General features: G+C 50.0%; 1 pseudogene; it reads left to right on the forward strand.

Annotated features, from left to right (window-relative positions):
- The first annotated feature begins 412 nt into the window (after positions 1-412).
- Positions 413-1279, forward strand: LOC118587891 (annotated as a pseudogene).
- The last annotated feature ends 8378 nt before the right edge of the window (positions 1280-9657 follow it).

The following is a 9657-nucleotide window of genomic DNA, read 5'->3' on the forward strand; positions in this document are numbered from 1 at the left end:
CATGAGTGAATACATTGGTCAAAAGCTCTTTGGTTGGCATACTTTAAATTGGTTTATGTACATTCTGACTTATATAATTTTATATAACTTATGTGAGGTATGCTTTAATATGTCTAAAAAAGCATACTATTAAGAAACTCAATAGGCAAGCCGCAGATTTAAAGAAAAGATCCATAAAGCATGTCTGAAAAGGACTTGTTGCTACCAAAATACACAACAAAGTCTTCTCATTCAGTAACAGGGGCTGGGGCATAGCTTTGTGGTGAAATTTAGTACATGTGAAACACTGGGGTCAATCCTAAGCACTGTTAACATTAACCATAATAAGAATGCAAGAAGCTCTCGCCAGGCGTCCCCATTAGAGTGACATCATCTTTAAACCCTGTGTGGCAATCCCTGACGCACCGCCGTTATGCCCAGGGAAGACAAAGCGACCTGGAAGTCCAACAACTTCCTGAAGATCATCCAACTTTTGGATGATTACCCAAAATGCTTCATTGTGGGAGCAGACAATGTGGGCTCCAAGCAGATGCAGCAGACCCGCATGTCCCTTCGAGGGAAGGCTGTGTGGTACTGATGGGCAAGAACACCATGATGTGCAAGGCCATCCGGGGGCACCTGGAAAACAACCCAGCTCTGGAGAAACTGTTGCCTCATATCCAGGGTAATGTGGGCTTTGTGTTCACCAAGGAGGACCTCACTGAGATTAGGGACATGCAGCTGGCCAATAAGGTGCCGGTTGCTGCCCGTGCTGGTGCCATCGCCCCGTGTGAGGTCACTGTGCCAGCTCAGAACACTGGTCTGGGGCCCGAGAAGACCTCCTTCTTCCAGGCTTTGGGCATCACCACTAAAATCTCCAGGGGCACCATTGAAATTCTGAGTGATGTACAGCTGATAAAAACTGGAGACAAAGTAGGTGCCAGCGAAGCCACACTGCTGAACATGCTGAACATTTCCCCCTTCTCCTTCGGGCTGATCATCCACTCTATCATCAATGGGTACAAGTGGGTTCTGGCTTTGTCTGTGGAGACTGAGTACACCTTCCCACTTGCTGAAAATGTCAAGGCCTTCTTGGCTGATCCATCTGCATTCGCGGCTGCTGCCCCTGTGGCGGCTGCCACCACTGTTGCAGGCCCAGCCAAGGCTGAAGCCAAGGAAGAGTTGGAGGAATCAGATGAGGATATGGGATTTGGTCTCTTTGACTAATCCCCTCAAAACAACCAACTCAGCCAACTTAATTTGAGAAACATGGAAATAAATAAAAGCTACTTCTGTTAAAAAAAAAAAAAAAAAAAGAATGCAAGAAGTCAAGTAAGGAACTATGGTGATAGCTCAGTGGATAAAGGGCTCACCACCTAAGTGTGAGGACCTCTTTTAGACTCCCAACACCCATGTGAGAACTGTACATGACAACTTGGCTTTAACCCCAGCTCCAGGATGCAGAGATAAGGGAATCCCAAGGGCTCACTGACCAGCCAGTATAGTCAATCAGTGAGCTCCAGGCTCAGTGAGAGACCAACCTTACCTCAGAAAAGAAGGTGGAGAATGATCCAGGAAGACCCCTGACAAAGACCCTTCACTTGTGCACACACACACCCACATGAATACACACACACACACACACACACACACACACACACACACACACATATACCTTCCTAAAAAGTCAAGTAACCCTGTTAAAAATGGGTGAAGGAGTTCAAGAGAGTCTTCACACACAAAGGAAAACATGCACATAGGCACGTGACATCATTAGTCATTAGGCAACTATGAGGGATCACCACAGAACTCCTGGTGGCTGCATTAAAAAAGCCTGCAGGGCTGGAGAGATGGCTCAGTGGTTAAGAAAGAACACTGGCTGCCCTTGTAGGGGACCCTGGTTCATCCTCAGCACTCACATGTTGACACAGATATCTGTAACTCCAGTTCTAGAGGATCTGATGCCTCTTCTGGTCTCCTCCAGCACCGGGCACATATATGGTACACAGACATACACGAAAACAAACAGTCACACACATGAAATAAAAATAGTTTTTGTTGTTGTTTTAAGAAAAGAAAAAAAAAAGGGAAATGTCTATAAATAAGAAGTAGGCGAAACTACAAAAGCTGAATGTATACACGCCACTGGAGGGAATGTCACATGGCAGAGCCTCTTCTGAAAAAAGATTTGACGCTTCCTTCCTCATTTACTTGTGTGTTGTACATGTGTGAATGAGCAAGAACAGTGCAAGGGTACCTGCAAGCGCCACGGTGTTCATTTGCAGGTGAGAGGACAAGTTGCAGGAGTCAGTTTCCTTTTATCATGTAAGTCTCAGGGACCAAGCTCAGGTTCTCAGGTTTGGCGGCAAGTGCCTCTTCCTGACGAACCATCTGGCCAGTTTCTGACTGTTTCTTTTCAAGTTAAACACACACACACACACACACACACACACACACACACAGTTTGACGCAGTGATTCCACTCCTGGGTATTTACCCGGGAGAAAAGAAAGCATGCCCACAAAGAGAAATGTTCACAGGAGCCTTATATACAATAGTCATGCCCTGGAAACAACCCAAATGTTCACCGGCAGCAGGACTTTGAGATGAATTCCAATGTCCTCATCTAGAGGAATAAAAAACTATGGACATAAGATGGGTGAGTCACCAGGATGTGAATCTTGGGAACAAAGCAAGCCTGTGAGGAAGCTTACTATGTAATTCTCCCTACTCCAAGATCTAGGGGAGGCAAAGCAAACCCATAGTTGGAGATGGTATTAGTTTGGAATAGAGGTAGGCAGTGGGATGGCTCGAGAAAGAAAGAGAATTTCCCAGTAAGGTGGTAACGGACCGTGTTGTGACGGAGATGTGGGCAGTTGGATATAAACACTTATCAGCACCACACTGCTAATATTTGTACATTTTATGTATGTAAATTTTCCTAGAAAAGCTATGTCAAAAAAAAAAAAAAGAAGAATTGAGTGGGTGAAATTATAGCAATGCGGGAATGGCACATTGTGATGGTTGTTGAAGCCGGGTGATGAGCACACAGGGATTTCAATTAGACTATTATGTTTACTTTGTGTGTTTTTCAAGTTTTCTGTAATAAAAAGTGAAATAAAATAAAGGGGAAGAAAAGGATAATTGCACCTTGAGGGGCTGTTTTGAGTTCCTGCGAAGGTTGGGAAAGGTTTGGAAGGCTGTAGAGTCTATGCGCTCCGCCTTGCCTTCCTCTGCTCCCTTCCGCAGGCTCTCTCTGCTGCGCTCTTCTTCATACTTCCAGCTGAGTCCTTTTGCTCTGTCTCCCCTCCTCCCCCTCTTTTTTCTCCCCCCCCATTCCTTTTCGTTAGGTTTGAGACAGGGTCTCACTATCTAGGCCAGGCTGTCCTCTACTCCAGGTGTCCCCCTGCCTCAGCCACTGAGTGCTGAGATTACAGGTGTGACCACAGTACCTGACACTCTTTTCAGTATTTTCTAGCTGCCTAGCTCCTGCCTCAAACCTTCCTTGCCTTTTCTCTACGGCCCTTTGCACCAGGGTGGCACCGTGACAAAGGTGCCTATTTTTAGGGGAGATGGTAAGGGTGGGGGGCTTGGGACCCCTTTGAGGCTCCACTCTGTCTTCCCCCTTCCTTTGCACTCCACTCAGATCCTGGCGTGGCTCCTCCCGAAGAGGCTGGTGACGTCTAGGCCTCATTGTCGGAAAAGTCAAGCGCACCTGTAACAGGATGGACAGGCTGTGTGGCTCACCCTTGTCGGCTCTATCTGGCTTCCCCGAAAACTCTCAGATGAGGGGAAATTTCTGGTTCCCAGCACTATGACCTGGCTCATCTCCCAGCAGAAGCCACCCTACCCTGCCCAACCTTCTACATCGACCTGGCCCCTGTTCTGACAGACTTGGATGACAGCCTCCCTTCTCTGTCAGCATCCCAGCCCTTGCACCCTGGTTTTTCTTGCCACACAGCAGCCAGGGACAGTCTCATGAGATGTTGATCCTCTGCACTCACTCTCTCTGCTAACCACCCATGAGCTCAACGATGCTGAAAGAGCACCTGTTGTTTGTTAGGCCCTGTGGCCATAAGTCTGGTAAGAGATGTGGCATAAAACAGAGGGCCATGGTACAGTGTTGCCAGGCAGCTCCTTGAGGGCTTGGGGGAAGCTGTGGGGCAATCAAGAGGTCTCCTATGCATCATGGATTGGGGTGGGCAGCTCATGTCATTCTAGACAAAACACCAATGAAGCTAAGACCCAAAGCCCAAATTGGGTAAACAGGCCTGGACTCAGCCCGTGAGACAGAGGGGTCAGCTCTCCTGGGCGGGGCTCCCCGGGAATAGCCGGCAGTGCAGGTCGTTAGACTCTTCATGTAAAGGGAGGTTCAGGATGAGATGAAGCCTGGGCTGCCCACAGCCTCCCTGCCAGCACTGGCCGCGCCCATCCTTTCTCAGCTCAGCGGTCAGTGTTTGTGCTCACTCAGATCTGCCTTTCCTGAAGTGGGTAAAGTAGAGTTGTTGCCTAGCCTTCATCCATCTCTCATCTGGGTGCCCCTACCCTCCTATTCCTACACCCCCACTCCCCATCCTCCCTTCCCCTCAACCCTTCCCACCCCACCCTACCCTACCAAACCTTGGGCTGGGCAATGACTCAGGAGGAGCCGGCCCTGACATGTGACTCCCGCCTCTGCCCCTGTGGCTCATCTGCTCCTCTGTTTTCTTTGTCTTCTGGGGAATTCTGGGACTCTGTCTCTCTATCTGGGTCATGTTTTTGGTTGTGGCCCTGATTCTGGTAATGGCCCTGGGTACAGCAGTGTCCCCAGATAAGCACATAGCCAGGGAGCCAGGCCTTGTTGGAGGTAGAGTCTGACCTCACAGATACCAGAGGAGGAGGACCCCACGTTCCTGAGCTGAGATAGAAGGGCATTGGGCAGCCCTGGGGTGGGTGGGGTGCAGAGGAGTGTGGAGGCACAGAAAGACTTGCTAGCCACTCCACAGAGTTCTCCTGGCCTGCCCAGTCAGGAGGACAAATCACTAAGTTTAGGGGATTAAAGAGAAAGTTCCGGGGCTGAATTACGTGAATTAGTTCAAACCCAGTGATGCTAGCTATTAACCTAGTGACCTTGGGTATTTTCCCAACCTCTATCTATTTCCTCATATTTAAAACGATGAGAATGAAAAAAACATCCACTTCTTACTAGGAAAGGATGGATTGAGATGAGTAAAGCTGAGGCTCAGTGTGGCGTTTGGTATCTGGTAAACACTGCAGCTATAATGGTAATGCCATTTGTCAGTGAGATTTCTAGCTATTCTGTCACCTACTGGGGGCCCTGCAGGGATTTTTCCTTCCACCTGGGGGAGAAATGTGCAAGCTGGAGCTGGGCACTCACTCAGTGAGTGAGCACGACAGCTCAACTTCTCAGTCTTTTTTTTTTTTTTTTTTTTTTAAGATTTTATTTGTTTATTGTGTATACCATGTTCTGCTGGCATGTATGCCTGCACACCAGAAGAGAGCACCAGATCTCATTACAGATGGTTGTGAGCCACCACATGGTTGCTGGGAATTGAACCCAGGACCTCTGGAAGACCAGCCAGTGCTCTTAAACCTCTGAGCCATCTCTCCAGCCCAATTTCTCACTCTTAATTTCCATTTTTTTTCTTTTCTTTTTTCTTTCTTTTGTAAGATGGAGATACTGTCCTCTCACGGTTAAGACAAAAGTTCAGATGGCCTGGGTGAATGGTTCGAGACTGAGTCCGGGCTGCTGTGTGACTTTGGGAGGGTTGTTTTATGATCTCTGGGCCCCTGGTTCCTTACCTGTGTTTTGTAGCAGGCAGTTTTGCAATCAGGGCTAGGTCGATACAAAGTTCCTGGCAGAGAGTATGCACCAAACCCAAAGCAGTGTCTGGTTCTGTTTCTTCAAGAGCATCAGCGACAATGATTGAAGAGCTGAGTCGGGGTAGGCTGAGACTGGCTGAACAGCATGATCAGGACACAATTTCCCCCTCCTGGCCTTCCTCAGAAGTGGACCTTCTTACACCTGGGCAGTTGTCCCAGGAAGGGCTAGAAGGTGCCTTGGGGGCTCTGAGGAGCCAGCAGGGACTCCATGCTTCTGTTTGTGGCCCCTTGTGACCTCTAGGCCTCTCTGGGGGACATCCCATGGTTCCTTGGCTGCTGTTCCAACCTCTCCCTACCCCTTCATAGCTGTACTTTCGAACACTTTTATTCTCGACTCGAGTTCCGGTGTGTGGAGGAAATATGTCCGCCACTTCCTGCTCCTGGCACTGTGCTTCCCCTCTCTGTCATCATGCCTTCCTCACTGCCGGGAGCTTGCTTTCCTAAAAGTTGTTCTCTTTCCTCCTTTCTCTCACAATCCTACAAAATAAAGATCTAACGTCCAAATGTCAAGGAGGAAATGTCGTCTAATCCATTGTCCACCCTGAGCATCTACCCCGGCCGGCACTCCTCTGGTGTGATGCTCTGCGGCAAGGCCTTCACCTAGCTGTCTGACTTCAGTCCCTCTAGCTGCAGTTAGTCTAGAGGGGGAGAGGGAAGCAGGGCCCAGCCTTGGTTCAGAAGGGTGTTATTATGCCGCTCCCTCTCAGGCTAAACAATCCCAGGGCCTTTAACCCTTTCCTCTCAGGTCCTGTTTTCCAAGTCTCTAATTATTTTTGTTGCCCTTGTCTAAATTTCAGGACACAGCCCTATAATCACAGAACTTCAGGGCTCCAAGCTACCTGGATGTACTCTGGAGGAGGGCCAGCAGCAGAGGTGGCAAGCCTAGCCCTCCCCAGCCACTCCACAGGGGAGGGAACAGGTCACTCGCCCTTCTCAGACCTTCCCCATGGCTTCTCCAGTGGAGAAGAACCTTGCCTGGATCCCTCTATAAGGAAACAGCAACCTGCTGTGGGCACTTGTGCATCTGCAGCCAGAGATAGCTCCTTAGACCTCAGCAGTCCTTCTGGGCATCGAGGCTCAGCCTCACTTTGTAGATAAGAAAATTGCCTCAGAAAGATAAATAATTTGCCCACATCTACCCACTGAAACAGTCCCTTGTCGGGCTTGGTGGAACATGGCTGCAACCCAGAACTCAGGAGACTGAGGCAAGAGGATTGTCTCAAGTTCAAGGTCAGCATGGGCTATGTAACAAAATCATGGCCAGCCTGGGATAAATAAAGTAAAATATAACAAAATTAAATAAGGTAAAATGCAGGTTCTAGGTTCCTTCACCCAAGCTCTGCCCCCACTCACTCCTGTCCCCCACCCGTCCCCCAACTCCTTGCTCTCACACAGGCCGGGAGCACAGCCCTGGTCTCTGCAGAAAACAGCTCAGGCCCAGAGAAAAAAATCAGGAGCCCAAACCAACTCAGAATCAATAGCATAGACGTGAATTCACGGAGAACCTCATCCTCACCAGTTGCCCAGTGGCTGTGGTGGGGACTGACCTTAGACACCTGTAAGGCAAGAGCTCTGTCGCAGCCTCAGGCTGGACCTCATCTTCTTTGGGAAGCTCAGTGTCCGGCCTTTCGACTAATGAGAGGGGACACATTGCCTCATTTAGGGTAGTCTTTATTTACAGTCAGCTGATTTCTGGGCCTGGCAATGCACACTGGTGATTTTAGCCCTCAGGATGGTAAGGTGGGAGGGACCCTGAGTTCCCGGAGAGCCTGGGCTACAGAGTGAGACCACCTTGTCTCAAAACCAAACAAGACTAAGATGCACATGAAAAACAAACAAAAGGAAATAGCAACCCCTACGTCAGGACCATAGCTGTATTAAGACTGGCCCAGACCCTTCTCTTATAGCCTTGATGGCTACTTAGCTCACCTTCAGTGGAACCAAAACTTGGGGTCCCCCACTCCACCTGCACAAGTGTACTGAAGCTAGATTCGAAGAAGAACTGCCTGAAGCGAAGATAGTCCCTAGAGATCTGACCCGAACCCCTCTCCTCAGTGGGCAGGATTTCTCCTAAGAGAGAGATGGGACCATTACTGTGGCACTACTCCCAGGCCCAGGACCCTTCTGTGTCCTGCAGGTCTGGTCTTGCTGACTGCGGTGTGGACCGGGTCCCTCCCAGCCTGAGCCCATCTCTCCTCTGCCCTGACCCATTCCACCCCGCCCACTGCTGCAGACAGCTTGTCTCCACTTCTGATCCTGCCCCTGCATGTGTCCAGGCTGGTCCCCTCCTCCTCCCAACATAGGTGGCTGGCTAACACCTCCACTCTTCTCTCCAGACCTCAGATGGCCCCTGACCTCCTCCTCCCTCCCTTTCACAGAGTAGACTCCCAGGGCTGATCTCTCTGTATCCTTGGCTTAGATGCTTCTTGGCTTAAGCCACATTGAACTCTACCCCTTGGACTCAGTACCTCCTTTCTTCCTCTTGGCTGGCCAATCCATTCTTCTAGGAAGGGCCCTTTACTCAGCTGTGGGATGGCCATACAACCCCTGAGAGGTGTCTCTTGGAACCACTGCTCACCCCTAGCTCCAGAGTCTGGTTTTCACCTTCTCTCAGTTGCAGAACGTTTTCTGTCCTTAGCCCTTTCTACCTCTATCCCGCTTCCCTCAGGGTTCTCCACTTCCAAGTGTTCACGATATCTCAAGTCTGAGGTCTCAGCCACTGTCTACCCCTCAGCCTGCCTTCTGTATCCTGACTGTGTCCATACCACATCTGGACTCCATCAGACCCCATGGACCAGCCTCAGCATCCACCACAGTGCCGAGTCACCTGAGCACACCTGTCCCTCGCCTACTTGTCACGCCTACTGCCTTGCCCCACCTGGGAGGTGCCATGGAGATGTAGCCATGGGGACATATTCACTCAGTGCTTTCTCTGTGCCAGGTGCTTTCTGGGAGTTTTGCTTACAGATTCCCATCTCTCCTATATCCTCTGTAGTGGGTGTGGGTGCTTAGGTTACCTCCACAGCACAAATGATGCTACTGAGGCATAGAGAAGTTAAGGAACTTAGTAAGACTTCACAGCCTGCCTGTGGGTGGTGGTTAGGGGTCTCATTCTTGGATTCTTATTTGTGAGCTCTGGGGTAGCCAATTCAAAAGGTTCAGCTGCAGAAGATGGGAGGCCTCCTCCAGCTGGACTTTGACCCTGGTCTCCCCAGGAATTCAGGGATGGGAAAGTTGCTGGGACGGACCCATCCTCTCCCTTCCTCTATCCCTCGGGATGCAGATCTGCTGCTCAGGCCTGGACCACCTTAGCGTCTTCAGATCGCTAGGTTGGCCAGCCTTTGTTTCCTGGCCTCTCTGACTCTTCACCCTCAAAGAGCAGGATTGGAGGGTGGGGGTATACTCTCTTCACTGTCTTCTCCCAAGCCTTGTTCCAGAGACCTGGCCAAGTCCCCACCCTCATTTCTTCCTGAAAGCTGCTCTTCCTTTCTGGTGATGACATTTTCCATGCTGTGGGGTTTTCAGACTTTGGAGGTAGGGTAGGTACTTACTTAGAACATCTTAGATTCTTCTTGCCCGGACAGCCTGGGAGTGTGGAGGTGATAGGCAGGCCATGGAAGCAGGACTTCCTAGCTGGGGTTCTCTGGGGCTCCTGAATCCCTGCCTTCCTCACCTCTGGACACCATGTCTAAAAGGCCAGTGGGAGCCTGTCTACCATTAGATGCCCTGCTCTGGGGGTTTGCAGGAAGCATTCAGGATATCCCTTCAGGCTCTGCTGCAGACGCCCCATAGGCAT

The sequence above is a fragment of the Onychomys torridus genome, chromosome 7, assembly GCF_903995425.1.
Source record: "Onychomys torridus chromosome 7, mOncTor1.1, whole genome shotgun sequence".
Classification (NCBI taxonomy): domain Eukaryota; kingdom Metazoa; phylum Chordata; class Mammalia; order Rodentia; family Cricetidae; genus Onychomys; species Onychomys torridus.